The following is an 18596-nucleotide window of genomic DNA, read 5'->3' as shown; positions in this document are numbered from 1 at the left end:
TTAAATTGAATTACCTGTTTTCTGAAATGACCCTGCACTTTTCCTTCTATGATTGGCTCTCCTGACCTTTCTCTTTGCTTACAGTGTTGATTCCTCATCTCTCCCATTAATCTTTGAGTCCAGTAGTTTGAATTACTATACTATAAAGATAAACATGTTATAAATATAAGGATGTATACACAAATATGGGTAGTCCTTTCATTGTTACTGAAACTACTCATCTGTTAATTTTGTGCATCATAGCAGGACTAGTGTTTATGGTATGCATTTTTTTAAAACTATCTAATATTCTTGGCTTGTTCATTAAGACTTTCCATTGCTTCCTAGATTTATGGATGGCAAATTCTATTTTGTAACCTAGGAGATGTGCCACTATGATACATTGTTTACATCACCTGCAAGGTGACATCTTACATTATTGAGTAGTCTTGCTGAGAGATATCTCATCTTTGACAATGACCCAAGACAAGCACGTAAGATTCATTTTATGTGATGGTTGATCCAGTTTTAACTCAATTTTTGTTAAATCGTAAAATTTAGTTTATGTTTTGATTCTGGTAAGTAATTAGCTGGGTGATCACGAGAGGCCCATTCTTTTGATAAAAAGCTTTCTATGTTCTGTAAATTGGAGAATAAACAAGAACATGTAAGTGAATTATACCCAGCTCAGTGAGATAAAGGAAGCAGATTTTTAATGAGATTATGAGAAGAGGAGAGTTTTAATTGAAAACCTTGGATTTGGGTTCTTGTTTGGCTGGTTTGTAGTTTAAGGCAGTTGACTTACCTTTACTTTGTGAAGTATTTTTTATCTTTTAAGTAGGGCTACTGGTGCCTGGACAGCCTACCTAATAAAGCACCTGAGACCTTGTACCTCTGAACATTTTGAAGTTTTATGCTCCACAAATGAAAGAGATTATTATTGGAAAAGAATAAGATAATTTTTAAGCTTTTTTTTCTATGTTTAAGTGTAATTATATTGTGACTTCAGTTGAAACATTAAGAGGAATAGCTTTAATATTTTTAGTTATTAATTATATTCTGATATAGATGATCTGATAATAGATTTGTTATTTTCTGCCCACCACTAAGCTGGGTTTTTCACACATATAGAAGAAAAGTCTATGACTTCTCAGAGCCTTGGAGGAGGGAGGGCCACTTGTGAGGGAGGAAGCATGAACGTCTGGGCACTGGACGCTAACTGCTAGGGTTTAGAAGAAGGAGGAACCAAAGAAATACGTATCGGTTTTCTATTGTTGCTGTTAACAAATTACCACAAACGATGTGGCTTAAAACAACTCTAGTTTATTCTCTCCAGTCTGAAGGTTAGAATTCTGAAGAGTGCAAATGTCTCAAGTTGTCAGCAGGCCTAGTTCCTTCTGAAGGTTGTAGAGAAGAATCCATTTCCTCCAGCTTCTAGAGGTGCTCACATGCTTGTGGCCTATATGCTAACATTACATACTCGTGGCCTAGCATCACATCATTTCTCATCCAGCCTTTGACATCATGTCACCTTCTTCCTCTGACCTTCTTGCTGCCCTCTTATAAGGATGCCTGTGATTACACTGCCTCTCCCCACCCCCCCCCCGCTCCTGCCCAGATAATCTAAGCTACTTTCTTAAAAGTCTTCACTTAAGCACGCCTGCAAAGCCTCTTTCCTATGTCGGGTAACAACTACAGGTTCTGGGGATTAGGACTTGGATAGCTTTGGCGGTGGGGCATTACTCAACCTATCACAGAAGAGGAACCTTCAAATTGTCGGTATATTAGGGATTAAAACAGCACCCTAAATTACTGAATTCTATAGCTTCAAGACAGTCACCACTAACTAAAACAGAGGCCAAAAATATGAATTGAATATAGCAACTACTTTTCTAATCTCAGTGCTTTTTTTTTTCTGTTTTGTGACTAGAAATTTCTTCTTTTTAAAGTTCTCTTTAAATGTATTTATTTGTTTTGAGAGGGAGCTAGAGATAGCCAGCACATGCAGGGGGGGGGGCGGAGAGAGAGGGAGAGAGAAAGATTCCCAAGCAGACTCCAGGCTATCAGCACAGAGCCTGATGGAGAGCTCAAACTCATGAGCTGGATGCTTAACCGACTGAACCATCCAGACATCCCAGTGACTAGAAATTTCTAATGAAAGCAGTACTTACATGGGATGACCAGCCTTTTCTTTCTTAGCATATTCTGATGGACTTTTTAAATAGGCTTACCTATTTTACTTTGTCTTCACTTTGAGCGAAACCACTTTTGATGCTCTTACCATCTTCTGTCCAATACCTACTGGATGAAATTAATTTTGAGCCAGAATATAAATGATCGAAAGCTTTCAACTGATAAAACTGAAATAAGATCAAGTGATGACTGTAAGTCTCTATTACAATGTTGCCTAGCAACGTAGTTGCAGCTTTCCATTATAAGGAATGATACTATTATACAAAGGCATCTTAGGAAAGAAATGAAGGGTAAGAAGTTCTAAGCTTACAAAGAAGCTATCATTTCAGGGCATAGGAAAACAAAGTCATTGAGCTATCCAGTGAGGGTCACATAACTGAAAGGATAAATTATGATTTAAGTATATTAAAATTCTAAAGTTAGTGTTTCCTTATTTCCTATTATTTATGTTCCAGTGCTTTTCAGTCCTTTATAGCCTAATATCTTGAAAAAGCAAAAAACAAAACTCATTAAAGAATAAACACACAAGTATCATGACATTCTATGACCAAGATCTATAGTAACACTGAAGTCTTTTGTAAACATTTGACATTTATTTTTGTGAACTTCAGAGTGTTACAGTTTTTTTTTTTTTTTTTGGAATCAATAAATAGAGCTTTAATGCTACTTAATGTTTATTTTGAATCAAATGGAATGGAGACATAAGGTAATAATAAGGGTCTATTGGTCTAAGAAAATCTGTAAAACATAAAGTCATACCAAATAATGTCTTAAGAGTCAAATGTCTTTAGATGTTTTATCTATGGTAATGTATTAATATGAAGTGTCATACATAATAGAAAAATAAGTTCAGGTACATTGGTATCTTGGTTTAATTTAATTTAATTTTATTTTTTAAATTTTAACGTTTATTTATGTTTGAGACAGAGAGAGACAGAGCATGAACAGGGGAGGGGCAGAGAGAGAGGGAAACACAGAATCTGAAACAGGCTCCAAGCTCTGAGGGGTCAGCACAGAGCCCGACGCGGGGCTCGAACTCCCGGACCGTGAGATCATGACCTGAGCCAAAGTCGGATGCTTAACCGACGGAGCCACCCAGGCGCCCCTTGGTTTAATTTTAAATAGGCCGTCAATTTAAGTATTGACGACATTGGTGTTTATTTTTTAAAGTGAACATCATTTTAAAGGTACCTACTAAATTCAGGTAATGGTCTCTCTCTATTTGCCATTTTGTGAATCCACTATTAACATCCTTATAACAGGCTTGTTAGTTCAGCAGAGGCCTTCAAGGCTTCCAGAAGAAATCTAGGCTGGTCAGGAAGCTGACCTGGACAGTGGCATTCCATGAGTGGGTGTTTCCTATGCCAGCAAAGCTGGGGCCCCCTTGCAAATATGAAGTCTTTTAAAGCAATTAGGGGGTCCCTGCCAACTCCCACTCCTTTTTTAATATGAGAGGCATCAGAAGCTCTGGGTCCATTTCCTGAAGCACAACTCCTCTTCCTTCCTGCATGTGCAGCTCAAAGGCCCTTCTGCAAGTGCTGGATGGAGTCCAGGGGGCCATGAGCATTCTGCTAGTCCTACCCCTGAAAGTTTTTCTAATAAATAAGCTCTAAGCATGCACTATTTGTCATTTCTGGTTTTATTTGCACCCATTATTCAACCCTTCATTATTCAGATGAACTTACGGTGCCTTTAAAACTTTAATTGGTTTTCTTGTGGATATGAGAACTCCAGAGATATTACACAAGCCAGGGCCCATTTCCTGGAAAGATGTTTCAACTATAACATGACAAAAATGGTAAGAACCACTAATATGTATAAGTAACTTACCTTTTAAATGCTTGTAGTGGTAAAACAAATATTTAAAACTAAAATATTATCATCAAAGTCCTTTCTGGATCATTTCACACCTAAAATAATTTGTCTAAGTGGTCTTTAGATGGCTATATTAACTTCCTAGGCCTGACATATCAAGTTCCCACAAAGTAGTGGCTTGAAACAGGAACTTACTCTCCCACAGTTCTGGAGGCTAGAAGTCCAAAATCCAATGTCAGCAGGCCCAGTTTCCCTGTAAAGTTTCTAGGGGAGAATTCTTCTTTTCTTCTTCTGGCTCCTGATGGCTCCTGGCTTCCTTTGGCTTGTGCTACTGTAAATCCAGTCTGCTTTAGTCTTTCCATGGGTTTCCTCCCTTATCTCTCTGTGTCCTTTTCTATATCTTATAAGAACATTTTCTTTGGATGTAGCCTACCCCATTCTAGTATAATCTCTCCTCACTCATTACCTTAATTACATCTGAAAAGACCCTGTTTCCAAATAAAGTCACATTCTGACATTCTAATAGACATGAATTTTTGATGGACACTATTCAATCCACTCTGATGGTATATGACGAATATTTATATAAGTAATTCCCAAGGAAGATAGATGCTGTGTTTTCCCTTTTAGGAGAGAGCCTAATCTACTTACAAATCATGGTTGGCCAAACATTCAATAAATGTGTATAACACGATTCGGGTATTTTTGTGCAATCTGAGTTTCATCCAATGTTCTAAAAGTCCCAGAGGTAGTGAAAGACTAAGGTGGGGGAAGGCAGATAATTTACCCAACCCCCCTAGCCACACAGGTAAATTTTATTAAACATTTCTATAACCTACATCAGTAGGGAGAGGGGAGAAAGTAACCAAAGAATACCGAGTCATCAACTATCTGCTCCTTCTAATCACTTGCTCTAATTTACGAGGCAAGTTTCTCTCAAGATTCCACGGTACCCTATGGCGAAATGGTAGGAACTCTCCTGGGACTGATCAGTTTTTCCTGGTCTTCCTTTTTGTTGTTATTCACAGGGACCTATGGCTAGGTTCCTTTTCTCCTAGAGACAGAAGAAACCGACTGATGACTGATCCATCAAAGTTGCTACGTAAAAGTGAAAATCAAACACTCTTTTATAATCAGTATATGGATCTAAGTGTCAAGAACCTCATCAGTTCTTCCTTCTTTGTTGCCTCTAGATGACGTGGCAATATCAGACACTAATGGAATTGTGCGATCAATAGTTACTGACAAAAGCAAAGCTTTCACTTTCATTTATTGAAGTATATAAATATGCTGACTCTTTCTCTTCTTCCCTTGTCTATCAACATAAAATAATCACAAAACACAAATTTAAGAAAGCACTTTAAGAGCCAGCAAGTGGCCTGAATGAATCTTTGTACATGAATTTGCTTAAGATATTTGGAACAATGCCATAGCCCATGTGATTGTTTCAATTTAAAAAAATAGGAACAAGTAGAAATTTTGATGAAAAAAATGTATGTAATTTGTTTATTAAAAAAGGGCACAATCCTCCCTGTTACTTATTTCACTACATTTCTCTTTAAAAAGAAATATAAGGTGAATTATACAGACAAGTATAACGCAGCAAGATAAAAATATTAAATGAATTTATAAATATGGGTGAATGGAAATAATTGTTAACACTGTATAGGAGTCCTCCAGGAATGCACTAATTGGACACACTCAATAAAACCAGGCTCTGTCCCATTGCTAGAGGAGGGTTATAGATTGGCTGTACAGTTCCTACCAGCAAGGGCATTCAAAAAGTCCTGGGACATGAAACTTTTCCATTATGTTCTAAATTAAAATACACCAGTGTAATTACGAGCAACTTTTCTTTGGTACTAAATAAAGATGCATCTTACGTGGGTTCTTATAAAAGGGGTTTGGGGTTATGTAGTGGAAAAGGTCCTTATTTATAGCCCCAGAATTAATACAGTAATGAATTGTAGGTTGATGTTTGTATTAAAATGTCTCAATAGAGGCCATAATGCGAAAGAACAGTCCAGTGGACTAGGATGTTTATAAACAACCCAGGAACACTTACATGCAACAGCTACAGAAGAACCACCAAATTAGGACTATTCTGGCTCCTAAGATCAATTTAAAAGCACATCTCAACTGTTATGAAAATTATCTAAATATGCTTCACACCACCTGCAAGTCCTGTTTAAGGTAACAGTTTATATTCTTAAGTGATTTTCATGACAATGATTTTTCAGTAAAATATGTCAGAAATATTATATATAAATACATAGTTTCATAAGAAACCTTTAAAAAACTCTCAAATATGTTTCATAGCATTCAATTTGTGTTCATTTGAAATTTTTTTTTTAACATTTAGTCATTTTTGAGAGACAGAAAGAGACAGAGCATGAGCGTGGAAGGGGCAGAGAGAGAGGGAGACACAGAACCTGAAGCAGGCTCCAGGCTCTGAGCTGTCAGCACAGACAGCTTGAACTCACGAACTGCAAGATCATGACCTGAGCCAAAGTCAGACGCTCAACCGGCTGAGCCACCCACAGCATAGCACTTGAAAAAATTTATTTTCATATATAATCTCAATGGCACCTGTGACATTTAAATGTTGCCTACAGAGTACTGACCAAGCAGGGCTGCACAAAAAGTCTTACAGCTTTTGGGTTGAGACACGCTTTAACCAAGAAAACAGAGAAGCTTCTCATGCGAACTGCCTATGGTTCCAACAGCCCAATCTTGTTTGATATAATATATTGATAATATAGAGAATTTCACCTTAATAAAGAACATCTTGGCACTTTTTAAAAATGGTATTCATTTATTTTGAGAGAGAGACAGAGACAGAGAGAGACAGAGGAAGGGGCAAAGAGAGAGGGAGAGAGAGATAGACAATCCTAAGCAGGCTCCACACTCAGCTGGGAGCCTGATGTGGGGCTCAATCCCACGAAACTGGGATCATGACCTGAGCTGAAATCTAGAGTCTGACACTTAACTTACTGAGCCACCCAGGCACCCCATGGCACTCTTACCTAGCTTTGTACTACTGGTTTGCAGCCAGTGGTTCTTATAATTTTTGTCCCTCCAAGGTCATTGGAGGATGTATGTTCACAGAACACTTTCAAGAATGGTAGGCTTTCCCTCTCACTAAACTGAAGGACTAGTAGTGGTGAAAAAGGAAACTAAGAGACCTTAAAAGAATACTATCACCACCCACTCTGCTGTAGAGACCAGTAACACTGTCTGGTCAAAGTCCTCTATGGTCTAACTAAGTACACCTGGCAGTAGGGGTTGCACCTGTATTCAGTATGGTCTGGGGCTAGAGCACAAGTGTTACAGGTTCTAGGGAGCTGGCATTCCCCAACATTCTCAACTATTGGCCCCCAAATTTATTCTTCTTGGTTCTTGACCCCTAAGCATTTATCACCCCCATTACAAATATATTCTTGTGCCCGTGCACAAAGTGGAAAGCCACAGAAGATTGGAATCTCCCTTCTAGAGAGACCCCAAGGGCACCTCTCTGGGTCCTGCCCAAGCATGCCTCTTTCAAAGGTGGTGAGAAACCAGTAGCCTTTCCCTTCTGTCTCCACTGTCTGTGACTTCCAAACTAGAACAACTGATGCTCCAAGCCTCAACTTATAGAGGCCATACTTCTATAAGCCTCCACTTATACAAATATAGGCCTTGCATATAGTCGAGACCCCACAAAATATTTAAAGGAATTATAGTTAGGAAAAGGATAAGTAAGAGCAGCAAAATAGAAGAAACTGATACCAAACACACTATATTCAACTGTCATGTTTTTCAGCATTAAATAAATAGATATATGAAAATCTTCAAATATTCATTCCTCTTGTTTGGAAAACATGTAAAAAATATTGCCATTTAATGGATGCCAATTAAGCAACAGGTGCTATGTATGTCAAGAAACAGTAAATTGTCTGTAATCATCATGATAACTCTATTTGATAGGCATTATCATAGATATTCTCATTTTACAGAAAACTGAGGCTGGACAGTCTAACACAATAGTTTAAGTGGCTGAATGGGGATTGAAACTCAGGTCTGTGGCTACCAAGTCCCAGAAAGTTCTAATGCATCACTTTGACTTGAACTGATGTCTATGTTTTTTAGGGGGAAAAGTTAATATGGTGGCTGCTCATAGAAAATGAAGAATTTTCTACTCAATGGTATTTTTGCATAGGAAATCTACGCAAAGTTGGAAGAATGACTAGAAGCCATAGTGTATCTGATTCAAAGAAGCACATTTAATTTGAAATGCCACCTTAGCTGGTTGAAGACAGACTTATGTAAAAACAGTCATAACAATAGCAGATTACTCCATTATACACATACCTCTTATAAAACACAAATTGGCATTTAAAAATATAGCCCATCTTAAAAATTCACTAGGAAATTACTACTAACTCAATGTGAATTACTCTTTGGTGTCATAGTAAAGATGGGCAACAGATTTATTTTCACTATCATGTCAAAGCCCAGCAATTAGCAAAATTGAAAGAAAAAGAAAAGTTACTCAGTGGAAAACAGACCTTTTGTTTTTGGTTTTTTGGTTTTTTCAGTTAATTTCGTATTCGATAGTGGGGGAACAAAACTGCAGAGATAAAATTTAGGGATTTTACTGGAACTTTATTAAGTTTTCAATTTAGTTTTCCTGAGTGAAATGTGGTCAAGCAGTGGTCAAATTTCCTTATCTTCTCTGATGAGAAAAGTTGAAAAGAATTTAGTTGAGTTAAAAGAATTAGGTCTGGAGGTAGCCATGAATTCTCAAATGAGACATCTGGTTTAGAAATAATTTCTCTTCTTTGTATCATTACTCTAAGTTAGCTATTTTACTCCCATTGTTGGAATTTATTATATTGATGTATAATATATGTGAAAGTTATATTGATATTACTTGTTAAAGATGTGAAAATGCATACAATTTTGCTTCATTCTATGTTGATTGTCATAAATATGTTTTAAAAAAACAGTTTAAAATTATAATGGTTATGATTTGTCATTTACTTTTCCTCTTTTTAATTCCTTTGGCTCTCTAATTTTTTTTTTAAGTTTTTGTTGTTTCCTTTATGTGCTACCAATGAGGAAAAGTTGTTTAAGAGATGCAAAATAGCTTCCTGGCTGAAACTTGCTCACCACTAATCATACCAAGTGATCAGTGTCCCTAGAAATAGAGACTATTATAATGCTCCACAGCATTTACTACGTTAGTGTCCATTATGGACTTTGAGAGGAATTAAAATAAAGAGGCACGTTTGACACAAATCACTGTGATGCCCAAAATACATACGCTGGCCATCAAGAAAAAGAGGCACCAAGATTTATATGTGAAGGATGCTATGTCTCCCCAAAGGTTCAGGATGTATTTTCTGGTTTTGATGCTACGTGGCAGTTCACATACAGAAATAAACGCAATAAGACCATAAAAAGAAACAAATCCTCTGAGTTTGGCCGTAAATACGCTCATAGTTCATACTTGCCATAGTGAGTAGGTTACGAATCAGAATTTGCTTTTCTCTGATTCTTCAAATATCCTGGATTGTTTAAACAATTTGATTCTCTCTAATTCTTAACACATTTTGTGCATTGTTTTTATTTCTTTTTTCCACTGCTTAGACCAGACAAATCAAATAGTGTGAATAAACTTGTATGAAGTCTGCTAAAGGCTTGCTGCAAATACTTACTTGGAAGAGTTTGGAAACATCCTTTGTCATGACTGTTTTAAACCCAGTCTCAGTACACTGCCTTTAACATTTAATGCTGACAACTGGAAAAATATAACAAGGCAAAGCTGGAGAATCTGGTATTACCAAATTTGGTTAATGTCCAGGAAAATAACAATAAAGAAGTCATTATTTTCATGTCTCATGTGAAATCTATTGTCAATATTTCTTTTTTCTTTAAAGGTTTATTTATTTTTAAGAGAGAGAGCACACACACAAGCAGGGGAGAGGCAGAGAGAAAGGGGGAGAGAGGATCCGAAGTGGGCTGGACGCTGACTGGCTGACAGCAGCCAGCAGGATGCAGGGCTCGAATTCACCAACCACGAGATCGTGACCCGAGCCAAAGTCAGCCGCCCAACCGACTGAGCCACCCAGGTGCCCCTTGTTACCAATATTTCTAATGTACTGCTACCACCTATGTTACGGTATAGATGGGCCCCATACTCGGTTATAATTTAATTGCTCTGTTCCTGATTATGTCTAGTTTTAACTTCACTGAAATGTAGCTGTGTTTCTAATTATGCAAGTGTTTTATTGGAGACATATGGTTTAAAACTAAGATATTTTTTCATAACTTTCAATTTTTTTTCTATTTTATTAAGGAACCATTGACACTTAGGCATAGAGCATAATATCAAAGTTTTAAAGTCACAAACAGGTTTTGTGACATTAGCTTGTTGGTGCATCTTTATTGTCATTCTGTTCTAGACTAAGCATTTTCTAAGTAAATAGAAAAATGGATGTAAGATTTAAGATAAGGTGGGAGGGAGAGGTGACATAGAAAATTTGTATAAGTAAATCAAATATTCATTTTAAATTTATGCAGTCTTTTTACATAAATATTCTTTTATTCGATATACTTAATATGTTCTGAACAAAAATAATACTGATTTTAGCAGAACAAGAAACAAAACAGCTTTTGATTTCATGCCAAAATTTAAGCATCTGACATTTAATTCATGGTATTTAAAATTTCTGAGATGATAGAAATCAGATCATTATTTTATAATCTTATGTTCTCAGTTTGAAATAACACATCTGGAATTTTAATAAAAAATAATCCATTAAAAGGTAGATAGTGATATTACCTTATCTGTAAATTTTATTTGTTTGGCTACCAGATCAATAGATTTCACAGTACGATTAATTATAAAGTAAGTTTTAATTTGACATTTCAGATTGCTGAGCCTATCGATTTTTCAGAACTCCTTCCCCAAGTTCTATTTAAAAAATGCATAAGGCTCTTTCTCTAAATAGACTGAGTGCAGACATTTTACTTTATTAGCTTACCAATGATATTATGTTCAGAATGTCACTGGAATCTTTTGTTGCTATCATTAGCTGGAATTCTCAGTCTCCTTCACTCTTGCAAGCTTTTTGCTCTACATTTCTGATGCTTTATTCATCTCTATAATCTTCACAGAACTGGGAGACTGTTGAAAATATGTAGTTGAACATCTTCAAAATTTTTCCTGGGTAAGTGTGGGATTTGCCTAAAATTCACCAGGTCATCATGATTCTAGTATACTTGTTTTTGTTTGTTTTATATCTGACTGTGATTTTAAAATCTCCCCCTTTGAAAAATTGGTATATGTAATTCGAAGTCCTTATTTTAAAAATGTTTAAAAAATGATCTGTAAATCCTGTTGTGTCTCTAATGTTCTGTAGGTCTGTGGTTTATAAAATACTGGTCCATAGTTGTCTCGTTTAATCTTATCTGTCATAAAGTCTAGCATGTTGTAGGGGGGAATGTTTCTATATTTTAATATAATAAATATATTTAATCACATATATAATATATGTATACACCATTTTCCCAATAATAAAAGAAAATTAAAGCCAAGAGTAGTCAAAGTGGAAAGAGTTGGCTTAGCCTTGCGTTTGAACCCCAGGTCTAGCATTGACTAGACTGGGGACAAATTATCATCTCTCAGAGCCTCAGTTACATCATTTGACAAATGGGATTAACATCAGAGAAGATTTTGGAGGAGTAAATATGCATAAATCTAATACATAGCAGGGCTCAAAAGTTATTTTCCTTTACTTTTGACTCTAAATATTATTTCCTGTAGGGTGTATTATTCAGTTAGAAGGTATTGGATTGATAACATGGGAATCTGCACTAATTCTCCCATGACAAATAATTTAAAGTTTTTTTTTTTTTTTTTTAGTACCTCACACTGAGCCAATGGGAGGATTTATATATTATCATTGTCATTGTCAACAGATTTACTCACTAAGGTGCCTTGCCTCCCTATATCGTGATTTGCCCACTTTCTCTACCAGGACAGTCCAAGACCCTATCATTCACCAACTGGATTATTGAAAGTCTTATTTAATTTCTAAGGCATTGGTCACAGTGATAATGGATTTACAGGATTTGTTATTTTGTTAGTGCATAGTTAGTTTTTATGACAAGAGGAAGATATCCACATATTATATGATCTTAACATATGTGTCTTGTATAAATCCAGGTTAACTTTACAAAAGGTCTTCATTCTCCCACCATTCTACTGAAAGTGCTCTTGTCTACGTAAAAGAACCTCTAGTTTTCTAAAACCCATGGTCATTTCAGAGTCCTCAACTTATGCAACCTCTTAGCTGCATTTTTTAACATGATTAATGGCCTCTTACTTCTTGAAACATGTTACTTGCTTGAATTTGGGATCCATGTTTTCTTAGTTTTCCTCCCTCATCAAACCCTGATTGGTCTCTGTTTCCTGGGTGGAATAAATGAATCCATGCTCTTTCTGTCATGTATAATATTGGAATGGCCTAAGGCATAGTCAGGGAACCTTCTCTATTCTCTATCTATACGCACTTCAAAGGGTTCTCATTCCAGAGCAACAGTGACTTTAAAATGTATCTACACTCTGTACTTGAAATTGTGGATTATTACCCTGGACCTTTCTCCTGATTTCCAGAGTGTATGTCCAGCTTTCTAGTTTATCACCTCATCCATGCTTACTTAGTATTCCAAACTTCGTTTTCTTTGTTTTTTTTTAATCAGTATTCATTTTCACTAATTTCTTTTCTCCCCCTTCTAAATACAGAAATCAAAACCTAGAGAAATTGGAAGTTTATTTCTGAAAATCTTTTACCAGAGTTTCAATATAGATTCTGCTAATGAGAAGCAGTTGTCTGGAATTTAAGTGATGGTATAGAAGGAGAAGCAATTACTTCTATGGTAGTTATAAGGAAATGTGGTTTTGCTCAGCACCTTCCTTGCGTTCTCTTGTGAATTATTCACTTTGTTGCCAGAAGCTGCTAAGATAAATGTAAGCACTTTTCACGATGTCTGTGCTTAGTGATTCCCTAAAGCGAGCGGTGACTTCCCCTGATCTTTTTGTCTCCAGCCATTCAATAATTTCTCATTCCATATATTTGAATGTCTTCTTGTTCATAATATGAGAGTAATTCTTATATTTTGGTCCAACCTTGAATTCTCAATCAGTGAGGAAATAGACCATCAAAGATAGAATTAATTGATTCCTTGTTCTGGTTAAACATGAAAGCAGTAATATTCTCATCACTGGTGGAAATAGAGACACTGTTTTTCCATGGTATGAAGTAGCAAATTAATTAGGTAAATTACCTCTTATGGAATGAAGTTTCTATCAGAAGCAGGCTTGCTTGGGATGATAAAGTAGTTATTGCTATAAAATATTATTATGAAAATATGAGTACAAAAATCTGGGAAGGACTGACTGCTTCTGAATACACTGAAGGGCAACAGAAAGAAAATGACAGGCTTGGTCTACATTCTTAGACAAAGACATGGTTCAGAGAACTAATGGGACTCCATGATTAATATCCCCTCCTTCTTCCCACATACTTTTGTGGAGAACAATCAGTCAACTATGAACTGTTGAATTATAGCACAAATTCATTCACAGTGTTATTGGTAATTTTATATGAAACTTTAGGTCTCATTTTGGGAACTGTGAATTGGAGTGAGGCAGATTTGAGTGAATGCCAATGAACCTAAGTACCTACTTCAAATTCATTTGCAGTTAGAGTCGCCACCTTCTTCCCCGTCTAAGGTTATACTCTCATTGCTCAAATACTTCCAATGTCCTTACTTAATACAGTTATCTTATAAGGGGATAGCCATTCTTTATAAATCCCACATATATTAGCATTTTTATTTAAAGACTTAGAAACTAATAAAGTGAATGAGATCCTATGTAGGTCAAGATAACTTACACATCAAAAGAATTGCAAAATTTTACAAATGTATATCAGCAGAAATCTAGAAAATATAAATTAGAATGGGTTTGAAAGGTGTGAGAATAAGGAGGAAGAATATAACATTAAAAGTAGCCATGTTTATCAACATGGGAACATTTGCCACACATTCAGAATTCCATGTTAGTTCAACCATCTAGGAATGGCAATAATAGTTTGCTTATTGGTTAACCAAAACCTGGACACCATAGTGATCTTCATTAGAAAAAAGTGAGATACCAGAAATCCTGTGGTGTCTTTTAGAGCAAGGAATCCAAAGAATTAGAGTGATAGGAATGTTTACACAGATCAATGATGGTGAACTGCTCACCCAACTATTTCCCTTTGGAGGGACCAAAGGACAATTCACTTGACCACAGCAGTAAGAGTATTGGTGGAGGGACATTCTTCTTTTTTCTTTATGTTTCGACCTATTATTTTTTAAGTTTACTTATTTTGAGAGAAAGAGCACAGGGGAGGGGCAGAGAGTGAGTAAGAGAGAGGATCCCAAGAAGGCTCTTCACTGTCAGCACAGAGCTCAGCCTGGGGTTTGATCCTGTAACTGGAAGATCAAGATCTGAGAGGTAATCAACAGTCTGACACTTAACCAACTGAGCCTCGCAGGCACCCCATGGTGAAGGGGCATTCTTAAAAAAACCTCTGGGACTATACTCAGCAAGCAGGAAGAGAAGTGAGAAATGTTGCCATGAAGATAGTTTGCTGATATTCATATGAAAGGCAAGATGCTGGGACAGAAACCATGTGCTTGTGCTCAAATCCTGATGACACAGTAAGCGTGACAGGTGTAATGGGAAGCAGGGCTGGAAGCAGAGTGAGGAAGCTGGGCGAGCAGCAATATCCGGCCATCCTGAATTGATCATGGGGTTTGTGGAACAGAAATAGATGAGCATACTACTAAATTCTTCCTTAATTTATGTAGTGGGAAAATAGTTTCTTGTTTGGTGAATCACTGATTCACTTGATTGGATCACCGTAATGGACAGTCATGAATTCTCTCTCAATTTCAGGCTTGAGAAAATTTTCTGTCCCATATCCCATGAAAGAAGTGGATGATGGATCTGCTAGAACAAGTAGTAGAGACATTGCCAAGCACTTACTCTCTAAATCTTCCATTTCTCCCACAATGTTCTTGTGGCCATTTAAAAGGGTGACTGCGGTCTAGGGAAAAAAATATTCAAGATTTTGAAGAATTAATGAATGCTGTGTTTGAAATAAAAATTTTTAGAGATCTAAAACATCACTGTGACCCATGAATCAGAGGGGATTGTGGCAGTTTGGCGATAATTGGAGTTTTGGACGGAGTCTATGTTAGAGCGCATGCAGCATGTTTGTGGATTTATCCATGAGTTTTTCTCCCTATTTGGAAATTCACAGAATTCCTTCTTTAGCTAAATTGCCCCTTGAATTAACATCTATTATATTAGGAAGGACCAAATGGAAGTTCCTGGAACTAATTTCCCTCCACCATTAATTTACGTTTTCATAAAGTGGAAAACTGAAACCAGTACTACATCCCTGGAAGAATGACAGAATTGAAGGCCACCATGAAACACCTGAAAGATGTCTTTCATGGTAGGTTTTCGTTTAACTCACTTATCTGTTATGCTTAAATATGCCTTGAAAAATGACAGAGATTATCGTAAATACAATCAGTTGATGACTCTATTATGGCTATGGTACCAGATGTGGTTTCTTGACTGGAGTAACCAACACATATCCTGATATGGGACAATTGATCCAAAGTCAATGTTGTTCAGGCAGAAAAATAAAGACACATATAGGCTTTGGCAGATAGTAGAAGTGAGGTTTTCATAGAGGGAGTGTTGGGATATCTCCTTCTGCATCACTCATTTTGGTGCTCCAGGAAATAGAAATCATTAATGGCAATTTGCTGTCATTTCTGCACTCCCTGATGTCTTGGAGCTCTTTGCTGCTAGATCTTTGCTTCCTGGGCCCCTCCTGTGGTTTTGTTATCTTCTAATTCCCTGTATTACATCTGCTGCTTTCTTATAAGTCATAGCATGGTATCTGTTTCCCTGACTGAACTTTAACTAATTTAACCCAGAGCTTTGCCCTCTGCAACTTTGCTCCGTCTCTGTAGTTAAGACCTTCATTTATCCAATAGTTCAAGTCAAATCTGGCAGCCGTTCTTGATGACACCCGTCTTTCCCACAATTTCTCCCACATAACCTTCTTGTCCCCTGAACTCAGTGTTTTCCAGCACAGGGCATTATTGCTGCCTATAGTGCTCTTCTCTTCAATGTTCTCACACCTCACTCCCTTACCTAATTAGGTCTCGGCCCAACTCTCGTCTGCTCAGAGAAGACTTGCCTAATTACTATTATCTTTCCTCACTACTGTTGGCTTTACAACATATATTGATTTTTTATTTCGACTCATGTATTATTTTACTCTCCACTCAACTGGAATAAAAACTCCAAGAAAGCAGACACTACGCCTGTCCTAATTATTGATATATACACATCACCAAAAATCGGGTATGCAATTAGTAGGAATTCAATACAACATTAATACAAAAAAAGAATGAGTAAATAAATCTCGCATATAAATTGTGTACTTATAAATCGTTATTTTAAATTTAGTGTAAAATACATTCATAAAGCATTTAAACTTACATAAGTTATAATACAATAATAGCATTGAGGGGAGGGTATCATTTCATTCAATGAATATCCTCACAGGTGTTGTCAAGCACACAGAAATGAACTTTCAGATAAAAATCAACTTATTAACACAGAAGACAATAGATTTTCCTGCTTGCTTGGGCTGGCTTTGTCTGCTCTGAGTATGTGAAACTTCACTGCATTTTTCAGGAAATGACTTACCTAGCCCACATCTCATTCCCTGCAGTGGTCATTTAACTTAATTTTTACAAAAGCAATAAAAGTTTCTCTTTTAATGTTTGACCCAGATTGTGAATTGAGAAATATGTACTGTATAGAAAGTTAGTCATAACAATATGAAAAATGTATAACTTATATGCGTGATTTTCATATTCTATTTTTTTAAGTTTATTTATTTATTTTGAGTGACAGAGTTCAAATGAGTGGGGGGGGGCGGTGGGAGAGGAGGAGGTGGGGAGCAGAGAGAAAGAGAGGGAGAGAGGAAAGCAGAATCCCAAAGCAGACTCTGCATTGCCAGCATGGAACTCCATGTGGGTCTCAAACTCATGAACCATGAGGTTGTGACCTGAACTGAACTCAGGAGTTTGATGTTTAACCAATTGAGCCACTCAGACATCCCTATTTTTTTTTATGTTTATTTACTTTTGAGAGACAGAGAGACAGAGTATGAGTGGCAGAGAGAGAGGGAGACAGATTCTTCTGAAACGGTCTCCAGGCTCCTAACTGTCAGCACAGATCCCCACGTGGGGCTCGAACTCACAAACCGTGAGATCATGACCTGAGCCAAAGTTGTATGCTTAACCGACTGAGCCACTCAGGTGCCCCCAGATATCCCTATTTTTTTTTCTTTACTAAGATTTAGTAAAGCGCATCATCAGTGGCTGACATAATATCTCTGTTTTAGTCAAAATTCTTCCCCTTCTATCTCTGTGCAAGTTCTGCTGCTCATCTTCCGGTGACACACAATGTCCCCATTCTGGTGTGGTTTGCCCTAGGTGTCACTTTCTTCTATCAGAACAGTGATTGCTCAGGCTACCTTACCGCATTTATTCTGCTGTCAGATTTTGAATAAAAAAGTACCAATTATATTTGTTAAAGAAACTGTATCTACCCAAAATGCTGTGGAAAATGCCTATTCCTAATTTCAGGTATCATGAAATGCTGTTTCTCTCAGACTTTTGATGTGCTAATATAATTGGTGCCTTTTACATTCTGGGTCACACTACAGGGACAGAGAAGTCTATTATATTCCATTTTGTGGAGAGGAAGTAACTTCCTGAGGGGCTCTGAGCGAAAATCAGATCTTCTGCCGAGCACAAATAATAGAATTTAACCCTTTATGTTGAATACCATTAAACAATGTTCTTTTGGCTGCAGTAGACATTGCTGTGTAATCATTTTATCCTCGCTATCATTTTTCTTACATTCACAAGTCCTGACCATCGAAGTTGCATGCTTCTTTACAGTAAGGCATTAAAGTAGGAGAGTTTACAAAGAGATTAGCTTATCAATTACCAGACAATTCTTTTTCCACATTTCTCAATCTTCTGACTTTCTGCTGCTCAAGGTATTCATAGCATTGCTTCAATCGTCACACATATCACCTTTAAATTCTCTGTCTCTGCTGAGCACAGAGCCCTGTACTTATCCCAGTTCCCTAAAACTAACCATGCATAAGCTTTCAAGCAGGTGCATGTGCACAATGCCCAGAATATACGATGGAGTTCAGGCGAAGGTATGGACTCAAGATATCAATTTGGGAACATCAGTGTGTTGGTGGTAACTGAAACTGGGAGACTGGTCAAGGAGTCTGTGCTTTGTGTTCAGTCATGAAGACATCAAACATATAAGCATGAGGGGCGCCTGAGCGGCTCAGTCAGTTACGATTCCGACTCGGTTTAGGCTCAGATCATGATCTTGCAGTTAGTGGGTTCAGGCCCCACATTGTGCTCTGTGCTGACAGCGGGGAGCCTGTTTG

At 37.0% G+C, this 18596-nt stretch overlaps 2 long non-coding RNA genes across 4 annotated transcripts in view; both read left to right on the top strand.

Moving 5' to 3' along the window:
• Positions 1-391: 391 nt before the first annotated feature.
• The window catches only part of LOC109498984, a 39090-nt gene continuing 20885 nt past the window's right edge, over positions 392-18596 (top strand). Inside the window, exons 1-2 of one of the 3 annotated variants that reach the window (XR_006596777.1) lie at positions 426-473; positions 5988-6180. This is a non-coding gene — a long non-coding RNA (uncharacterized LOC109498984). Of the gene's footprint in view, positions 474-3194; positions 3971-5987; positions 6181-18596 lie in introns of those variants that run through there. The other 2 variants (XR_006596776.1, XR_006596778.1) reach the window with 2 other exon arrangements.
• Positions 10050-17015, top strand: LOC123384949. Its single transcript, XR_006596779.1, has 3 exons — positions 10050-10100; positions 11149-11201; positions 15462-17015. It is a non-coding gene; the product is annotated as an uncharacterized LOC123384949 (long non-coding RNA).

This window comes from Felis catus, chromosome B1 (assembly GCF_018350175.1).
Source record: "Felis catus isolate Fca126 chromosome B1, F.catus_Fca126_mat1.0, whole genome shotgun sequence".
NCBI lineage: Eukaryota > Metazoa > Chordata > Mammalia > Carnivora > Felidae > Felis > Felis catus.
Note: the sequence above shows the minus strand (reverse complement) of the source record. Positions and strands in the feature narration are given on the sequence as shown.